Source organism: Pinus tabuliformis, chromosome 8 (genome assembly GCF_031772625.1).
Source record: "Pinus tabuliformis cultivar Carrire ecotype Pingquan chromosome 8, CPIR1, whole genome shotgun sequence".
Lineage (NCBI taxonomy): Eukaryota > Viridiplantae > Streptophyta > Pinopsida > Pinales > Pinaceae > Pinus > Pinus tabuliformis.
This window is the reverse complement of record NC_142294.1, coordinates 599,873,220-599,895,588: the sequence shown is the minus strand read 5'-3', so window position 1 is coordinate 599,895,588 and position 22,369 is coordinate 599,873,220.

Here is a 22,369-nt window from a genome sequence, read left to right as displayed (position 1 = left end):
CATGAAGGCCTCGTTTCATCAAATTTTCATACTGGACCCTTCAGGAACTTTGAAACTCAAACTGCATCAACCAACAATCAGTTAATTTGAACAATCAGATCACTGTCACCAGAACACTATGTTTAACCCAGAAACCTGCATCATCATTCAGAACCACCTGCAACCTAAAAAATTTTGCATCAAAATGTATACACTACTTTATTGAACCCAACCTTCGTGCATATGCTACTTCCTGTCATCAAACCTGCGTATAACTTCAAGACTACTGAAACATAACATTCTTGAATCAAGTTTGTACCAACTAGCAGTATGCTGACCATCTACTATCTATTTACAGAGCTTTACACAGGCAGTAGCAGAGATCACCCTTCTCACTTATTCAATCAATCAATCAGATACCAAACTCCTTATGCATTCAGTTTTACATTCAGATCTAAGAAGACTTCATTGACAGACAACAGTAAAACAACAAAATTGATCAGATAGATTAGTCAGATCTGAAGAAGAGGCTTTTCTTTTGTATACGCTATTTTGAAGAGTAGAACCTACGTGTACACACGCTTTTGTAGAGACCAGCCAACATACATATTTGCAAATATTAACTCAAACTTCACTGCACTTCCAGACGTCAGACCAACCCAAATCACGACATTTAAAGAATAAACATGTGTACATAATCAAATCTAGCCCAACCAATATCAGATCATTTAATAATAAGTCATTTCAGGTCTCATGATCCTGATCCAACATTCAATTCGAGGTGCACAAAGTATTTCAGACCAAATCACAAACATAGCCCCTGCAACATAAAATATATTTCAGATAGAAGTATTCCTTAGAAACCCGTAGACTTGCACACTTTGGCCTTATGATCTTATCCTCTTTATATAGCTTTAGGCCCTTTGTCAATACCTTGGACCAAAACCACTTAGGACCAATACCTTGGACCAAATACCTAGGGTCAATACCTCCAATAAAATACCTTGGACCCAAAATACCTTAGACCAAATACCTCGGACCAAAACCTTGGTTTTCCAACATGTACGCGCTTTTCCTCCTGTGGGAGTGCGTGTATACGTATATGCTCTTTTTGTTCTGTGGACTAGTGTGTATACGTTGTTTTGACTAAGTGGACTTGCATATACTTCTTAAACTGCATTTCATCAGCCTTTTCCTTTACCTTCTTTATTCTGATCAACATACCTTAGTTCCATCTTCCTATTCTTCTGTAGCACTGCCCTGTTACCTCTGAATATACCTATTGTACTGTGAGTTTCCTTTTACCAAAAATGAATTGACCTGTGAGTGAGTTTCCATCAATAACAACACTTGTATCATAATTCCAACAGTCACTTGTGTGTTTGTTTTCTTTCAAATTTTGATCTATAGATGTTGAGACTATATTGTGTTTATTTCATTATTTATATGTTTTAAATAACTTGTTCAGAATTAACAAATAGAAGAAATAAACTAGAATAATACAAATTAAATTTCTAACGGATAGACTTAGAAATTTTAACAGAATGAAGCAGGAGAACTAAACAATCTCCTTGATCAACAAAAAATTTCTTTCTGTCATAAATTGGCCATTATCCAAGACTTGTGTCAATCAAGTGATTCACTGGTGAATCAATTGTCCAATCTGAGTACATACTATAGGGAACTCGAGGAGAATATTTCTGATTTTATAGACCCATAGGATAGTACTGAGGGAAGATCGACTGATCTCCCTAAAATTGAAGAATAAAAAAAAAGAGATTGTTTTCGAGGAGTGGGAAATAAGACTCAAACATGCACAAATGGAAATCTTCAGTGCCAGAGACATTTCAAACAATATCACAGAATCAATCAGTGACGACCTATTATAGGCCAACCAGATTTCAGACTGCCATAAGGATACTTTACCCGATTTAAAATTGTTGACTAAAGCATGGAAACAATCATTGAGAAAGAAGGCTGAGAGGATAAAAAATATGTCAAAGGTTGACTTGGAATGCCATTGGCATTTCCTAGATAAATCGCATAGTCAGTGGCTGATGTTGAGGTGTCTCTCCAATGCAACCACTCATATGCTTCCAGCACTCAACGATGCATTATTCACTGCACGAATGTGCATACAACCTAATCATCCATATGAATTAAAGCCAATAATAGATATATATGAGCTTCAGTATGTTGGGTCCCTATAATACTAGTAATTACCCCATTACTATTGTAGTTGCATCCCTTATTAATATTGTTGTGCCCCTATTATCCCCATATTGTTATTACTGTGCCCCATAGAATCCCTCTATTGTTATTTTTGTGGCTTTATATTATTATTGTTAGGTCGGCTAGGTTATATTGTGACTCCTTAGACTCCTATATATAGAAAGGAGGTTTTGTCATTTGAATCATCCAAGAATTGTTCATTTATGTAATGTAAAGGAGGTTGCCCCCTCAAAGAGGCTGAATTCTAAGGCATTGATCTATCTTTTCTATCTTTTCTTGAGCTGGTTTCATAACATTTGGTATCAGAGCTTTGGATTCTAGGGTTTCGCTGCTCCAAACAGGTCATCGTGGCATTTTTGCTATAAATTTTTTTCTGCGACGTTTCAGAAGTTGCAAAAAAAACCCATTTGAGAAGAAATCGCGCTAAACCTTGGGTCCAAATTTTAGAGCTTGTTGCGCTATATGTGCGGAGATATGATCTGAGGAAGTTGGTATTTTTGCAGACTCCTGAATTACATTCCAAACAGGTGACCTTGGGAAAATAGTCATAACTTTCTCTATGGGGATCGGATTGAAATTTTGTAAGAAGGTACAGAAAGAGGACGAACTGTAGCTTATTTTATGCATTTTTCATATCCAAAGGTCGAAACAGTGACTTGTGGCACGTCGTACAAGTTCGCTCTACTGAACTAGTCTATAATCAAGTCACTATGGGATATTTCACATAACTCTTCCTTGGAGAATCCAAATTGGGTCAGACTTGTGGCATTGAAAAGAGGACACAGAGGGCTACTACAGGTCACGAATTCAGAACTAGATGATTGGAAAGTACAGAGATACATCAGAGGCAATATCGAGCTCCTACAAAGTGAAAAAAGGTGTGTAGATTTTCTTAAATTTTTGCTTAAGCTTGGTTCGAAAAATTATTTTGAAGGAATTCAAAGGGCATAGTAGAGCATTATTATCAGTAACTGATGCCCCGAGGAAAGAAAATGCAAACACCTAGTAAGGAACCTGAAAGCTCTAGCATGACTCATGAAGAAGAGGAAGAAATGCTACATGATATATCAAAATTACAAGAACAAGTGCAACAAATGTCACTGTCACAAAAGCTAACAGAAGCTAAGATAAATGGTGTGGAAGCTAAGATGAATGGTGTGGAAGCTAAAATGAATGGCATGGAAGCTAAGATGGACAACTTGAAGATAGATTTGAACACAAATTTGAAGATAGGCATGGCAGATTTGAAGACAGATTTGACAAATATTCTACAAGAAATACTTACCAATGGTGAAAAGGTAGTAAAGGAAACTCATGATGCAAACAAAAGAAATGTTAATAAGGATTTATTAGACTCTAATGTTGGATCGAAAACCCACCATATTCCAAAAATCGATATGAGGAAGTTTGATGGCAAGGATCCCGCAACATGGATATTACAGATGGAGCAATTTTTCGATCTCAATAATGTGCAAAACACACAAAAGGTACGTATGGCAACTTTATATTTGGAACCAAATCAGTTTGTATGGTATCAATGGCTTTGCTCTCGTAAAAAATTTATCACTTGGGCAATTTTTACGGAAGAATTGATAGCACATTATGAGGATACAAAAAGCAACACTTTTTTTAGCCAATTGATAAGTCTCAAACAAAAGGGTTCAATAATGGAGCACATTGAGGAGTTCCAAAAATTGAACATAAGGGTAAAAGATATTCCAGAGGAGCATAGGATTGATGTGTTCATAGGGTCTTTAAAGGATAATATCCAACATGATGTTCGCCTTTGGGAACCTGATTCATTAGAGAAGGCATTCAGGTTAGCAAGAAAAATGGAAAGCAAAATTATGGCAACCAGGAAGCATACCACTCACAACTATAAAGATGGAAGTGTTGTTGCCCTAGTCTTCCACAACCTATAAGGTTGACACCACAACAATTGGAAGAAAAAAGAGCAAAAGGGCTTTGTTACAATTGTGATAGCAAATACACTAAAGGTCATAAGTGTGCTGAGAAGAAATTATTCTACATAGATTGTGAAGAGGAAGAAGAAAAGGAGCAAGAAAGGTCAAAAGAAGAGGATATACTCCAGGAACAAAGCCTAGATAAAGAAGAAATGAATCCGACCATATCTTGTAATGCATTGGCAGGAATTACCACTCCTCAAACCATCAAGATAGAAGGACAAATCAAGAAGAAAAAGGTAATAGTGTTGATTGATTCAGGAAGCACCCACAATTTTATTCATTGTAAGGTAGCAAAAGAATTGAATTGCTTCTTATATCCAGCACCAGAGTGTCAAGTGATGGTTGCAAATGGAGGAACAATAAATTGCTCTGGAAAGTGCCATAATATCAAGCTATCCATGGGAGAATATGTATTGACTAGCCCAATGCTTTCCATTCCAATGGGAGGTGTTGATGTTGTACTAGGAGTCCAATGGCTACAATCCTTGGGTACAATAGCTTTTAATTTTCAAGAACTTTTCATGAAATTTTCTATGGAAGGAAAGGAAGTTGAATTAAGGGGTATTGCAGGGAAACCGGGAAAGATAATCAGCTCTAATGGTATGACAAAGCTTCTAAAAAAGGAACAAAGAGGTGTAATTGCACAATTATGTTCGCTAGATGTTTCCACATTGGAATCATCTATTTCTCCAGATCTCCAAAAAGTCTTGGACAATCATTCCAAGGTATTTGAGACTCCCAAAGGTCTCCCACCTATGCGTGATCATGATCATGCTATTCATCTGATTCCAGGAAGTGTTCCTCCAAACATCAGGCCGTACAGATATCCCTATGCCCAAAAGAGTGAAATTGAACGTATGGTTGCAGAAATGCTAGAGGCTGGTATAATTCAACCGAGTCAAAGTTCTTTCTCTGCTCCAGTAGTATTGGTGCACAAGAAGGATGGATCATGGCGCATGTGTCCGGATTATAGGGAGCTCAACAAGCTCACTATTAAAGATAAGTTTCCCATTCCTGTCATTGATGAATTACTGGATGAATTGCATGGATCAATTTACTTCACCAAGTTGGATCTTCGTTCAGGATATCATCAAATCAGAATGAAGACTGAAGACATTCCGAAAACAGCATTTAGAACTCATGAGGGTCATTATGAATTTTTGGTCATGCCTTTTGGCCTTACCAATGCACCTTCAACATTTCAAGGTTTGATGAATTCCATTTTCAAACCATTCCTTAGAAAATTTGTGTTAGTATTTTTTGATGATATACTAATCTACAGCAAGTCTTGGAAGGATCATGTTGAACATGTTGACAGGGTGCTACAACTATTGGAGGAGAAACAATTATATGCAAAAAGATCCAAATGTTTCTTTGGAGTACAAGAGGTGGAATATCTGGGTCATATTGTATCTCATGAAGGAGTTAAGGTAGACCCTAGCAAAATTAAAGCCATTAAGGAATGGAAAATCCCCACATCCATAAAGCATCTGCGAGGATTTCTTGGGTTGACAGGGTATTATCGCAAGTTTGTTAAGAATTATGGGAGAATAGCAGCACCTCTAACAACATTATTGAAGAAAGATGCATTTTCATGGACTCCAGAAGCAACAAAGGCCTTCGAACATCTTAAAGAGGCAATGTGCCAAGCACCGGTCTTAGCTACACCGGACTTCACAAAAACCTTTATTGTGGAATGTGATGCTTCAGGAAATGGAATTGGTGTTGTTTTAATGCAAGATGAAAGACCCATTGCTTTTGAAAGTCGTCCAATCAAGGGAAAGTTTTTACACAAAGCTATTTATGAGAAGGAAATGTTGGCAATACTCCATGCACTTAAGAAATGGCGACCCTACCTAATGGGAAGACACTTCAAGGTAAAAACGGATCATGATAGCCTTAAATACTTTTTAGAACAAAGATTATCCTCTGAAGAGCAACAAAAGTGGGTCACAAAGATGTTGGGTTATGACTTTGAAATCATCTACAAAAAAGGGAAGCAAAATGTGGTGGCAGATGCACTCTCAAGAAAGGATGAGGATGTGGAAGCATTGTTGTGCGCCATTTCTATTATCCAACCAGATTGGATAAATGAAGCAAGGGAGGAATGGAAGAATGACGAAGAAGTGTGGGCACTTATTCGAAAGTTACAACAAGATTCCAGTACGTCTGATACATTTAGCTGGCAAAATGATTCTTTATGGTACAAAGATCGCTTATACCTCTGTAAGAATTCCCAACTAAAACAAAAGATTCTTATGGAATTGCACACTTCTCCCTTAGGAGGGCACTCAGGATTTTTAAAAACTTACCACAGGGTTAAGAAGGAATTTTTTTGGGATGGCCTTAAATCAGATATTCAAAAGTTTGTGGCGGAATGTTTGGTTTGCCAACAAAATAAAGTTGAAACAATTAAGACACCGGGTCTATTACAACCTTTATCCATTCCAAGCCAACGTTGGGAGGAGGTTTCAATGGATTTTATCACAGGTTTACCCAAGTCTGAGGGAAAGAGTGTCATCATGGTGGTAGTTGACAGACTTACCAAGTATGCACACTTTTGTGCATTATCACATCCATTTAAAGCCAGTACAGTTTCTACTGCATTTATGGAAACAATTCAAAAGCTACATGGAAACCCAAAGATTATTGTAAGTGACAGAGATCCCATTTTCACTGGAAATTTTTGGACAGAATTATTTTCTTGTCTTGGTACTCAGTTAGCTCATAGCTCATCTTATCATCCTCAATCTGATGGGCAAACTGAGATAGTAAACAAATGTTTGGAAGGATATCTTCGTTGCTTTGTATCTGATAAACAGACACAATGGGTCAAATGGTTGCCTCTGGCTGAATGGTGGTATAACACTTCCTTCCATACAGCAACAAAAATGACCCCATTTATGGCACTTTATGGATATCAGCCACCATCCATCACATCATATTTAAGAGAAAATTCTAAGGTTCAAGCAGTGGAACATCACATCGAACATCAACAACAAGTCCTCCAACTCTTAAAGGATAACCTCGTGTTGGCACAGAATAGAATGAAACAACAGGCAGATCAACATCGCAGTGAAAGAAGTTTTGATGTAGGTGATTGGGTATTCCTACGGCTACAACCATATAAGCAAATGTCCCTCAAGCAAGCTAAGAAGGATAATAAATTATCACCAAAGTATTATGGTTCGTACAAGGTGTTGCAAAAGATTGGTACTATGGCATACAAATTGGAGCTTCCTGCAGCTTCTCGATTGCACCCAGTTTTCCATGTTTCATGTTTAAAGAAGGTTATAGGCGACAAGCTCCCAGTTCAAACAATATTGCCAGAACTTGACGAGGAAGGAAAAATTATATTGGAACCAGAAGCAGTCATAGAAACAAGAACTCGACAGCTACGAAATCGATCAATTTCAGAGTATCTCATCAAGTGGAAGAACTTATCCGCTGAAGATTCCACATGGGAGGATGAGAATTTTATACAGAAGCATCCAGAACTACTCAAGTGTTGAGGACAACACTTTTTTGAAGGAGAGGGGCATGTTGGGTCCCTATAATACTAGTGATTACCCCATTACTATTGTAGTTGCATCCCTTATTAATATTGTTGTGCCCCTATTATCCCCAATTGTTATTACTGTGCCCCATAGAATCCCTCTATTGTTATTTTTGTGGCTTTATAATATTATTGTTAGGTCAGCTGGGTTATATTGTGACTCCTTAGACTCCTATATATAGAAAGGAGGTTTTTTCATTTGAATCATCCAAGAATTTTTCATTTATGTAATGTAAAGGAGGTTGCCCCCTCGAAGAGGCTGAATTATAAGGCGTTGATCTATCTTTTCTATCTTTTCTTGAGCTGGTTTCATAACACAGTAGCGTATGTTAGAGAACCCTTCATCTTGGTCATAGCCAAGTTGTTGGAACTGCAATTTATTATTATTTTTTTACTTTATTTTAAGTGTGATTTGTTAAATCCACTTTATTATTTTATGGAAATTTTCTATACTTGAATTTCGATTACAAACTATAAATCCCCTTCATTGTTATGAAGAAGGGGGTTCTGAATTTTTGCAAGAAATCTTTTGGTTTCAACTGCTATAGCTTGAAGGGATCTTAATAGAAAGAGGAACCACTACTATTTCACTTATTAGAAGAGTTAACATTTATTGAGTAATACTATCTGTATACTAGTATTGTGTTTATGAGTTGTAGGGTTACTGCATTTGTGTTTATCATTTATGTTTTTGCAAGCAATTGAGCATTTATCACGATTAATGTGTTTAATTAAAATATTTATAGTATATGCATGAACAATGATATCTTATATGTGCAATGTGTTTCAATGACTAGTTTAATTAACTATTTAATTAAATTAGTTATATTTATTTATTTTAACCTCATGAATGATTTGATGATCTATATTGTCATGTCAAATGTGAGATCTTTGTAAAGTAACATATATAGAGAAACATTTTCCCGAGATAAATACTATAAGTTTATTTATTATTTTCTGGGTTTTATTCACATAATTACCCTCACACTTATATATTTCTCATCCATATTTATATATTTTATTAAGGTAAACTGGTCCCACAAACCCAATCGGAGCCAACATTCAAAACGTAAAAGGAGCTGCCCTAAGTTCCCGATAGCGTGGTTTTCCCTGACATTGAGGCAGAGAATTTTGAGCCATCAACATTTTTGGTGCTAGAAGGAGGGACTTCAGACTATGAATGGCAAGAAGATCCACTCTTAAACTAAAATGTCATTCTAAGAGCTAGTCTCCCTTAAAATCACCACCAACTTCTAGATCACATTCGAAATCTCCTAACCCATGGTCTGAAGTTGTTCAAAAAGCCACTAAAACACCTAGCACACTTCCAAAGTCAGTTGGCCAAAATTCCTCTCATATACCAACCGAGCCTCTCGAATTTTAGTCTTTGATCCAAAAATTGGAAGAAATTTCTATTTCTGGAGAAAAATATGTCCAAATCAATATATCTGAAGGAAGTGTTTCCTCATCCTTACAGTCTTCTGGTGTATTAACTAGATCCCAAAGTGAAAAACGTGGATTTAAACGTTTTGAATTTCCATTAACCACTCATCAGAGAAAGAAAACTACTCTAGAAACTATTAGTGAGATCACATCGCCATCTCCCCCTCTTACTCCTTCTCTTCGTCCTTCCTCTTCCTCTACCTCTTTACCTTCTTCTAATCAACCTCTCATCCCATCAATTCATATTCCTCAAACAAAATTGTCTCGTGAAACTATAGTCAAAAGCACTACAGGAGAAAATTCTACTAAGGCACAATATCCACCATCCCCCTCATCTTCTACTACTTCCTCTGCTCCTAGCACTCCCAGAATGGCCCAAAGACTAAGGAATAACCTTGGGGAACTACAGATGGCTCCACCATTACCCTCTCTTCCCAAACACCCAAAGAGATGGCTTCCTAATTTTAATCTTGATGATGGCCTCCCTGCTAAGGAACATCTTCAGAATTTCATGTTAGCCATCAATCTAAATGAAGTCACAAAAGAAGATTGTGTTGTCAAACTTTTTTCCTACACTTTTGGAGGATCTGCAGGATCCTGGTATTTTTCTCTCCCTACTAGATTAATAACAAATTGGGATATGTTCAAAGAGAATTTTTTTTTTGAAATTTGGTGATGACTAAACAATTGCCACTTTGATTAATGACTTATCAAATATTAAGACCAATCCAAATGAAAGAATCAAAGATTTTAATTCCAGATTCAACAAATTGTTGAATGGGATATGAGACACTTATAGACTAGGGATCAATGTACAGATTGAATAGTATGCCTCTACTCTTCCTTCAAACATTTCTATATTCGTAGATAGAGCCAAAAAAACAATATTGCTTCATAACATGAAATAAGCTCTAGATGTAGAAAAGAGAATCCTTGCTCTTGAAAATAAAATAACCCTAGATGAAAGAAAGCAAACCAAAAAAGTGGATGAATCCAAGAAGAAAGCTCCCAAAGATCCTTTTGACTTAGAAGGATTACAAAAGGTTATGAAGACAATGTCTAATGAAATGGTAGAAATTAAAAAGAAAGTAGTTGAAACCTCCAAAAATCCATTTCGGCCTTTTCAATGATCTGAGATATGAGACTCAGATCATTGAAAAGATAGGCCTATCAACCTTTATCCTCCAAGATTTACAAGGAAAGAGGGATGCTCTTCCCATTAATGGTCTAGTTTAAAAAAAAAAAAATTCTTAAGGATACCTATCCTCCTCTAAATATGTAAATAATCACATGTATATACCATTTTTTGTAGCTTTGGTAATGTTAGGGAATACACCTTTTCCTTCAAATTGGGTCTCTCATCATTTACATGAAATTTGAATGATCAAAGAAGAGATATTAGAAAACTAATTAGAACATTGAAGTTTAGTATTGCATCTATTACAAAGCTCTGAAACATTTATATCCATTAAATTGAAAATGTTTCATAACTCGAAAACTTTATAAAGTCTGGTTATCCTATTATTGGTCATGAAAAGGTTTTCTTTAAAAAGTAAATACTATTTTGAAGTTTTAGCATCTTTTGGCTTCAATTTTCATCTATTACTCTTAAGGAGTGATTATACCTCCCCATCCGCTAATTTTAATATTTTTAGTGTAATTCAAAAATATGTAAAACTTGAAAGATAAGAGGTCTCAACATGAGCCGATGTACCATAATAATGGGAAACCAATGATATTGACATTATCAACACTGGTCACCAAACCATGATAATGGCTTTCAGTTATATAACTATAAGACAAGAGGTCTCAGCGTGGTCAAACTTGTTCAATATCATTATAACCAGTGCATTAGAAAATTATATATTACAGAGCAATGGAACACATAAAATATATTGCAGAAATATAAACACAGAAAACACATAAAACAAGAGAGACACAGATATACATGGTTCACCCAATTTGGGCTACATCCATGGAGAAATAGCTAGTCCTTCCTTTTATATTATCCAGCAAAATTAAGAGATACAACCTACAACAAATCCGATGTAATTCCCTCTTCGCTCTTACACAATCTCCTCTCTCTTTCTCACTTAGAATATAAATCCACATAGACGCAATACAATTCCCTCATATATAGCGATGGGTTGCCTTCTACGGCAAAAAACCCTAAATTAAATGTAACTTATAATGTCATATCTCCGCCTAATAAACGACCCATATTGACTACAAAATTACAACATTTTACAAGGTAATTTTACATATATTTTTAGCTTCGGGAGCATTGCCCCCGATCCCCCGCTAGGAGGGAGCTCCAAAGAATTGTCGTCGCCCCCCTTGGACCCCCCTGGTAGCGTACATTTTATGGGCGGCTTTGCCGCCACATTACGAACTGGGGTCCAATGCGGCAATACCTCTGAATAAAGAAGATAATCTGGCTCCACACTGAACACTGTGAATGACATTATCCTCATCTAGTTACAAAGCTAGGACAATGACTTTCAAGTAAGATAACAAACAAAATTCTAAAAGAAACGATCAAATACTTCTAAGCATATTACTAAAAGTGGATGGGATACTGGTATATCTTTGGTTAAATGGTAATCCTGTCGAGGCTATGGATGCCCACTGGCAGCAGTAGCTCTATTAGTGACAAATAGGTCTATATTAAAAGCTAAGCTTCTATAGTTCTTGACTTTATCTTTATAACTAATTAAATGACCAACAAGGGTAATAAAAAATTTCATCAATAAACAAGTTATGGGATAATTCACAAAATGATGAGTTCTTTTATTCAGAGTAACCTTTATCAAACAAAGCTTTAAGTATTTTTATCTTTCTAAGTATTTTTATTTAATAGTTTAAAACTTCATTCATTTTTATCAAAGATAACTATTTCGCCAAGTGTGTCGCTAATCGTTGTACTACTAAACAACCTCCTCATTAAGCTTAATAGTAGAACAAATAAATAATGGGAGAACTTTTAAATTTAGGATAAAATCCTTTAAGTTTAAATAAAATAAGACAATATTAGTTTCTTTTTTCCAAAAAACTTTACTAAATGAGAAATCTCCCTTATTAGATCCTTCCTACTAGAGCTTAGGCCCATGAGGCATATTCACAAATATTGGCTTTTTCTTAAAATCCATTATCGATAGAAATTTATCGAGATATTTTAAATATTATAACATGCCCCTTAGGAAAATTTGTAATTAGACCTTACCCGATTAAATTTTTCATTTGTTTTAAGCCTAAAAGTAATAAAGTGCTTATTTTGTAAATATAATAATAAAGGGTTGACCCCACAACACTGCCACGTAGCATTATCAAAGCTTACGAGGATCGGAATTTTTAATCTGAAACCCATATCACTGATCTCCAATATTGTGATCCCCCAATCCTCCCATATACCTTTTCGTCCATCCTCCGATATCAGGGAAAACTTTAGGGGCTAATATTCGCAAGTGGGCTAATTTTCCATGCTTTCTCCAAAAAAAAGATTCATTAATTTCCATTTTTTCTAAAAATTATTCGCCTAAATTTTATAGTATAAAATTGTTTAACCTTAAAAATCACCAAAAATTTATATAGAAACTATATAAAATTATTAGAAATTTGAATACTTTTACAAAAACATTGCCAAAATTTTTACAAATTGGATATTATGTACTAGTGAGATTTGCCAAGGTTTATAAACTTTAAAATAAATTTCCATCCTTAAAATTTTCCCTGTCCGATATACAACATCACCGATACTGTGATAGTCACAAAGCTTCGATCCTCCGATATTCCAAATCCTCCGATCTCCGATAAACTCCTGCTACTAATATCAAAATTTTCATATTCGCACTTCCAATAAGCTGTTATCCTTTCACACCTCCGATATCAAAACTACAATACAGGATCTCCGATATCTCTTACCGCCTATATTTTTAGCCCTTACACTCTAAAATCCTATCGGAGGATGAGAATATCACATGTTTTAATGATACAACCATAAGATTTCTCTGATTAAACCCTTTGATATGTTGCCATGTACCAAATCACATGTGAATCCATGTTTAGTAATTTAATGGTAAGATGCAATGAATTTATGATTTCGAAGTTATTAATGGTTTCATTATTGCGAAACGATATCATAAGATTTTGCTCATAAAAAACACAAATTCATATGAAATTGGTTATTCTATCTAAGTAATTCTTCAGTAAGAAAGTTTTGACTTATTCTTGTCTTTATCTTTCCTGGTCATTCACGATAATGAAAACTCAACATAAATGTCTAAAGAAACTAAACCCAAGAAGAAAGCAGTTTCTCAACAACAACCAGCCTCTCCTCCACCCAAGGCTACTGAAATGTCTATGCTATTCTTAGATACAACCTACACACATGATGCTGGAAGTTATTCTTGGGAAGCCATTTACAATCTCTTTGAAGACGAGTAACCTAGAGTGACAGGAAAAACAATCACAACAGAGGATTATGTCCTTGTTTCTGAACGTATAACAACATCACTAATTTGTTCCTGCACAAAATTGCGGCCTGACCCAACATTTTTGCCTATACAAACATGGTGAAATGGGTCATTAACCATTTGAACACTGTAGAGAGAAATTTCATGAATAAAAGGAACACTGTTATTGGGTCGTTTACCAATAATGACTTGAGAAAGATGTTTCGGCCACCATTGCCTAGAAAAAATATGAAAAATAATTTTTAAGAAATTCATGAAAGAGAATGATGATTTGTTAGAGGTCATCAAAGGATGGAGAAGGGATTCCAACAAACACAAGCGTGAGGACAAGGATATGTATGCAATTACTTCGAAAATTTGGACCATATTGTTATATAGATGCTATGATATGTAGAATGTTTGGTTATGTTAATACCCAAACATTCTCAGACCAATGGGTACCCTTAATTGATGCTAATTCTGATGGCTATGTTATGGACTGGGGAATAATATTGTCTAATAATCTAAGTACCCAAATCCTGAATTATAGGAAAAGAGGCACTTTTTCTAAGAACATTGTTCCCCCTTTCTACATGAGTGCTTATATTATGGATGTTATCTGTTTTACTTCTGATTTTACATCTATGGAATGGAAATTGACCATAGAATACCCTATGCCTATCCATATCTATCACAACATACTATGGGAACCCAAATACCAACCTCATCTCTAAAATATTTACCATGGCGTTATGCTACCAATCCACCAAAATGTCTTTAATGAGAGAGCTCTTAAGCTTTCACCTGAAGCCAATAATGATTTATTATCAATTTGAATATGGTTTGGTGAAGAATCCTTCACCTAGATCCGAATCTTTGGCAGTCTTGCACACCCTCATGTGTTTCCCCTTTACTTTCCTGATAAACTCCTATCCCGAGAGATAGCCTACCAAACTGTAGGAAATGGCCTCTCAAAGGTCATGAAATATAATAAAAATACAATGGGGCCTACCTTTCCCCTTCAATGTGGTGTCTATTCTCTTGAAAATTTCAACATGCTATTGTTGAGATAGAAGAAATTCAACGTTTAAATTTCCCAACCATTCCGAATAGACATTATGATCCTAATGATACAACCAAGAATGTTACTATACAAGCTAAGCTCGGTCAATTCACAAATGAGCTAGATAGATTTGATGACCTATTTGAATCAGTTTCCATTTATTCAGATGTTGAGAAACATGCAGCAACACAGCTAAGTCCTAAAGAAATAATTCAGTTTAAATGGTATCGGGATAAAAGGAATTCTCACTTGCCTATGGACTGGTTAAAGCTTCATCAGAAAAATATAGAGTAGGATAAAGTTTCAGCTAGTACATCACAGGTCCCTAATGTATTTGAGATAAAAGAGATAGGTAATTCTTCTTTCTCACAGGCAAAAGAAACACACATAAATCTAGATGCAATTTGGGAGCAGTTTACTAAAGAAACAAATCCTAAGAATCTAAAGACTCCATTCTAGATGAAGATCACACAGACTCCTGAAGTCATAGAGAAGACCTCGCTTACTATTGAGGCTTTTGATAAACCTTTGGACACAGATGATTTGGAAATAATCTGAGTATTCCCAACCTCTAAGGTTGTTCTAAAGATTGAGGAAATTTGTCCTCTTGATGTATTTATAATCTGAAACATAAAGTGGTGGTCAACATACAAAGAAAAAGGAAGAGAACTGAACAAACCCAAGCCTTAGTCCTTGGTAATGCTTCCTTTGAAGTACTTCGGAAATATTCTCAAGCTACTCTTGCTAAGGATCTAGGAAGAGTTTCATAGTTTGCAGGAAAATATGGCAGTGAAACTATTGATAAAGCCTCTGAAGTGCAACAACTCCTAAAAGAGAAACATAAAATGATTAGTTAGTTAGAACAGGGTTTTGAAATTGAAAAACAAGTAATTACTCAATAGTGGTAAGAACATCTTGTAGAACTGTAGAAGAACTTCAATGACTTAAAGATTCAACATGAATATGATATAAAAATAAGGGATATTCAAATCCCGAAACTTCAACAAAACATTGAGAAATTAAAAGTCAATCCCAAGATAGTTGAGTTCAGGAAGGAAGCATGAGGGCTAAACAATCTCCTTTATCAACAAAAAGTTTATTTCTAGCATAAACTGGTCATTATCCAAGACTTGTGTCAATCAAGCGATTCACCTGTGAATCAATTTTCTGATCAAAGGACATATTGTAAGGAGGTCGAGGAGAATTTTTTTGATTTTATATACTTACAGGATAGAACTTAGGGAAGATCAACTGATCTCCCTAAAATTGAATAATAACAAAAAGATATTGTTTTCCAGGAGTGGGAAATAAGTCTCAAACATGGAAAAATGGCAATCTTCAGTGCCAGAGACATTTCAAACAATATCACATAATCAATCACTGACATCCTATTATAGGCCAACCTAATTTCAAACTGCGTTGAGGATCCTTTACCCGATGTAAAATTGTTGACTAAAGCATGGCAAGAATCATCGAAAAATAATGTTGATAGGATCAAAAATCTGTCAAAGGTTGAATTGGAATGCCATTGGAATTTCCTAGTTAAACCACATAGTCAGTGGTTGATGTTGAGGTGTCTCTCTAACACAACCACTCATCTACTTCTAGCACTCAACAATGCGTTATTCACTGCATCAATGCTCACACAACCTCATCATCCACCTGAATTAAAGCCAATTCCATATATATGTGAGCTTCGATAGCATATGGAAGAGAACGCTTCATCTCGATCATAGTCAAGTTGTTGCAACTACAATCTATTATTGTCTTTTACTCTATTTTAAGTGTGGTTTGTTAAAACCAATTTAATATTTTATGGCACTTTTGTATATTTGCATTTTGATTACAAACTATAAATCCCCTTCATTGTTAGGAAGAAGGTGGTTCTAAATCCCCTTCATTGATCATAAAGCTTGACTCACACACCAACATTGACCAATGCGAATCTACATGTGATTCATAATCTAGCCTTGATCTTGCATTTGATGTTGATATGTCTATTGTCAACTTTTCTTTGCAAGGATTTCAAGACGATTATTTTTATGACCCCATTATGGATTGGTTAGAGTATTAATATTCAATGAGTTCAATGGCTCATAGTAAGTACCTTCATGCATTCAAATTGGCTTTGTATTACTATGAGTCGAAGAAGTGTTATTGTGGTGTCGTTTGTTAGATAGAGCAATCACTTACCTTGCACCGTTGTGCTTGCACTTCATGTATGCATGTTTATGTGTAGATGATTCGGTTTCTTATCCTTCTTATTGCACTTTATGTTTTGTTTCTTGTACTAAATGATATATTTTGACTTAAGGGGCAAGAGAAACTTTATGGATGCATTGAAAATTCCAATTCACTTAGTCCTGATTTGACAACTATTAGTTTATATTAGGTTAGTTGCAGTTAGTTAGTCTGCATTGCATCATTTCCTTTTGTTTACATTTGTAATGTTTTATTATCTTGTTGTTTTTCTACTTCATGTTTTGTTTGTAATAAGACTATGCAGGGAATTTGTTTCATGAAGTTCGAGATGATGTGGCTAAAATTTGGGAAAGACAAATTTTAGTGACGTGCAACCCTTGGCTAACCTGTTACTTTTCTTCCTTGTTTGGGCCTTTACATATTTCATAGTTGATGATTTCATGATGGAAAATAAAATCCATTTCGACTGGGAAACCGTAAGAAAAACCATGATGCCTACATCTATTTACTATCTTTATTCCTAGACTTTGTTTATTAATTGATTGTGTTATTATTGTTGATTCAATGAAGTAGAAAAAGGAAAGGGGAAAACCAATAGTAAGCAAACCAATATCAGAAGTATATGTAATATTCTCTAAAGAAGAAACCTCTTTTTCTCTCAGAAAGTTGTGATCCCTATTCCACACATGAAAAATAATAAATGCCTAAGAAAAATTCTATAAATGAAATAAAATAAAGGGTGAGAAGACAAAGGCTTTCTACATAGAGAGGAGAAGCAAGTAACTTTGTTTGGGTACTGAATAAGCTCATTGGCAGTGAAGTGATACTTGTGTTCATGTAGTGACTCCACCGAGGTACTGAACAACCCTGTTGGTAGTAGAACTATAGTAGAGATGAAAGATAAGACACTGATAATATTTAACTCATCATTACTATATTACCCTCTCTTGAATAGAACTAATTGTGATTTGCTAAGCTTTGTAATGTATTTCACTGGTTCATGGAATAGAAGAGTCTATATATGTATCAAGTTGAATGGGAAAGCTGAGGCAATCCATTGAGTGAATAAATAATTCTTGAAGGGCTACAACTGCATGTATAAAGGTAAGACCTATACAAAGAAGATGGAGTTCTTATAATTTGTCACCAAGTGTTTTTGTTGCGGCAATGACCCTCCAAATTTTCTCCTTAGTCAAATTTAGAGCCTACATGAACTATCATCTCAAGTTTTCTTGTGTCGTCTTGTTGTTTTCTCATGTTTTCCGAAGTGTTGACTATCCTTGCATATTCATAAGTGTCACTTTTTCTCCTAGGTCAAATTTTCTTAAGTGTCATCTTCTTATCTTTAGAAGTGTTATGTCATCTTTCTAAAGATAGGAAAAATACTAGCTTTCTTTGACTTAGTGTTAGCTTCTCTTCACTTGGCATGCATCTCACACAAAAGCACGGAAGTGAAAATTTTACTCATAGGAAAGGCACTCTTTCCAAACTTAGTAGTCACATAAGACAATATTGGAGGAACTGCACCCTCCTAGGCATGATCACACTTCAAGCTCTTATTTGAGTGCACTTTCTTCACTTAATTGAGCACACTCTCAATCAACAAGGAGATAAAACTCCTTGTTATCAGTGACTATGCCCTTATGGTCCTTAACTCCAATGCACTTCTTGACATTAGTGATTGTGCCCTCTTATTTCTTTTGCTTGCGCCCTTCTTGTTTACATGTTGAGCACACCCGTAGAAAATAGGAGGCCACTCCACTTCTTGTAATTAACTCACTCATCAATCGATAAGTGGCGATCATGCATGAACTTTCTTTGCAAGTAGATTTTATTTATAAGCAAAGCCTAGATCATCACTCATTCTCACAACCATTGTTCACTCTGGGATAAGCACATTCCATCACCACAAGGAGTTTTTCTTCAATCTTAATCTCAAGTGCATGGATTCTCAGTAAATTTTGCACAATGTCATTTTTTGTCCCCTGTGTTGTTTTTAGTGGCACTTATATTTTCCTTAGTGGTGTTTCAGATTATTTTCACTTATTAAGTGGTGTTTTCATCCATACTTCCTCATACAAGTGTCATATTTCTATTGTAAGTGGCATTTCTTGTGATTCTTCGCATTCCATGATCTTTGACCTTCCACTAATGATTCTAACAGAACTTATAAACACTTATAGCTATTTTATTTCGTTGTTATTATGTTTAACACTTTTGTTGCCCTTCACTTAGCTATTTTGAGCCCATCTTTGAGCATAACATATTTCTAGAAAAAAAGGACCTTCTATCGACCAAAATTGTGCCCACTAGAAGAATATTTCTTTGTAGCACACTTTCCAGAAATAGGGATCCTTTATCTTGAAACACTGTAGCCAACAAGCAACAATACCTTCTCTTGATTGCATAACACATCGACAAGCAGCATATGTCATCCTTGTACACTATTACTATGCCCTGCCCCCTCACTGGCCTTTCTAGAGTGCACAACACACTCTCAGTGATCTACGTGCCCCCTCCTTGTCCCTTGTGATTGCGCCTTGCACCGAAGCAGTCTATCCCTCTCTTCATGAGCACGTAACACATTTGTAAGCCTGACTCAAGCCATTTCTATCCAGTGATGTCCTGACATGCACCCTCTTCTTTGTCATGGCATAGTGCTCAGTTCCAATGGCTATTTAAGTCACCTTGTATCACCTGTGATAGGTTTGTGCTCCCAGTTTTCCTAGTTATGCCCTTGATCACTTCCTTTTGATTTGTTTCCGTGTGATAGTTAGGAAATTTATTGAAACTAATTGTTGTTTTCCATGAGTGAATTTCTACTTTCAAGTGCTCTAGATACATAATACATCATTCTCTCATCATCTATTGAGACAATGCCTCCTACCACCCATCAAGCTACATCAAAAGAAATCTCAAAATCTAGTATTGAGAAGGTAGTGGAAATCATCAAGTCAACTCTCCCTATTCTTTTAGATACATAATGTTCCACAAAAAAATCCTTAGTCTCATGGAAGGACATCAAAGATGCTTTCATGCAAAAGAAATTCGCAAAATACTTGGAAGACAAGGAAGTTTATATAAACATCAAAAGATCTAGGATACACAGAGGTGCATGCAGATACCAAGGGATGCCTTATGCACAATCCATCGAATGGATCCTGTCACACATGGATAAGAAAAATTTGGTCCTTTGCAGTGAAAGAGGGAATGAGATTTCCAATTATCATCTACATGATATACATTATTATTACAAGATGATAAGGTCTAGGTAGTATGCAAAAACAGTTTTATGCAACTTAGGCTAATCTCGATACTAAGAAAGTCATCAAATCCTGGTGCTAGAAGGCTGCAGGATTCTGCCAGAGACCAAGTGTAATATATAAGACTAAATCAATGAGAATGTTCAATCAATATCTCATAGAGATGTGACACATATTGTATGGATGAAAGAATGCATAATACTTTGAGGATAACTTGATTTTCTTGCTCAACTTAGTTGTCTCAAGAGGTAAGGTTTTCAACTGGGAATATATCCTCTCTCACAAACTTTAACTTCAGATACAACAAGCTAAGAAAACCCTACAAGCTAAGAAAGTACCAAGGTTTTACATGTATGCTTATCTTCTAGATGGCATTTTTGCCCATTACTAGTTCATTAAGATGAAATGGATCTGGACCCCACAAGAACAAGAACCTATCTACTTTCATTACAGTCTGTTATTAGAAGTTAGTTTTTGAGGAGTTTATGATAAGATAGAAAAACACTTCTTAGCAGTATTATACATGATGATATTTGTGACAAAACCTCCTTGCATGATAAATCAAGTGAAGTAGGCTCTTTATGATATTTTCCATTGGTTTTCTTCACCATAGGCCACATACACCAGATGTTTTGGTTGTGAGAAAACCCCTCAACTTATGCCGAGGTATGTGACTAATAAGGTGGTCATGAAAGAGGTAGCCTATTAGTTAAATAATGGATTGTTTGTACAACTCCATAGGAGGAAAATGGCTCCTTAGCCAACTCTCCCTTTATGGATTGGACTCCATGAGTTGAAGAGCCTTAAGGAGGTCGATGCTAAAATTAAAGAACTCAATTTCCTTCATTTTTTATTGAGGAGATTCCACATATACGATCCTAGAAAAGTATGCCAACAACACTATGATAAGATAAAATATACTTGGTTGTATAGACTTATGACCATACTAGAAGATGAAAAGATTAAGAATTGGTACAATTCATTGAGAAAGAATAGGAAATGAGATGAAGCAGATCCCTCGCAAGTTCCACAGGTACCCGATGATTAGATGGAGTAGATTCAACACTCAGAAACTACTAGAGTGGAAACTATAGCACCCAAGAAGAAGCTGAAATGTGATCTAGTGACAGAGAGCAGTGGAAAGTTTAAGATCGATCCTATGAGAAAATTTGTGATTGAGGTAGAACAGTAGAGGAGAAAAAAGGAGGAGGAGAATAGAAGGTTATAAGAAGAGTGAAAAAGAGAGGAGGAGTGCTTACAAAAAGAAGAAGAAGAAAAGAAGAAGCAAGATGACTTGCTGAAGTTGAGAGAAGAGGAGGAGAGGAGAAGAGTAGCATAAGAGGAACTACAATAGTAGTCATAGGAAGAACAAATGAAGAACATACACAAGGAAGAATCCACACAGATAGTGGAGGAAGAACATATGGCCCATGGATAAGAGGAAGAATTGGAGGAAGAGGATGCCATTGAACCAACTGCAGATGAAGTAGACACTTAGCCAGAGCCTCCTCTCATCGGTGGCCGTTTCCCATTTAATGAAATGGGATTTCTCCTCCACCAAACGACATGGTCATGGACGTGGGTCAGCCTCATGTTCGACCATATGAAGAAGAATATTTTACAAGAAAGGAAAATGTACTTTCCTAGTGGTCCCATCCATCGTGTTTCAATATCCACATAAAAGGTGATAACATCTAACACCAAGAGAAATCCCATACCAGTCATGGGAGAAAATGTGGCTTTTGTGACAACATCTCAAGATAACAGATAATATATTATGAGCAAGTTTCATAATTATGTAAAGGTGTAGCTAAGATAATAGATAATGTATTATGAGCGAGGTTTCATAATTACATAAAGGTGTAGCTGCCGCAAAATAATAGGTTGATCATCTTACCATCAAGAATCAACAGTTGTCTTCCGCTAGTATCAGCACAACAGATCTAGAGTCATCCATATCTGAAGAACTGAAGCCAGTGGAAGACATCGTGAGGCAACCATACAGTGACATGATTCTCTTGCATGAGATGACGACACCCCTTATTCAAATTCAGAAGAAATCTCAAGAGATCCTGAAGCTTATCAAGGTGGCAATCATAGTTTTAGACTTAATGCAAGATTGGGGAGGTCAAGTATCTATATGTTCCTCACAAGTTAGTCAAGAATAATTCTCAAGATGGATAGAGAACAGTTAATACTTCATACTCAAAACT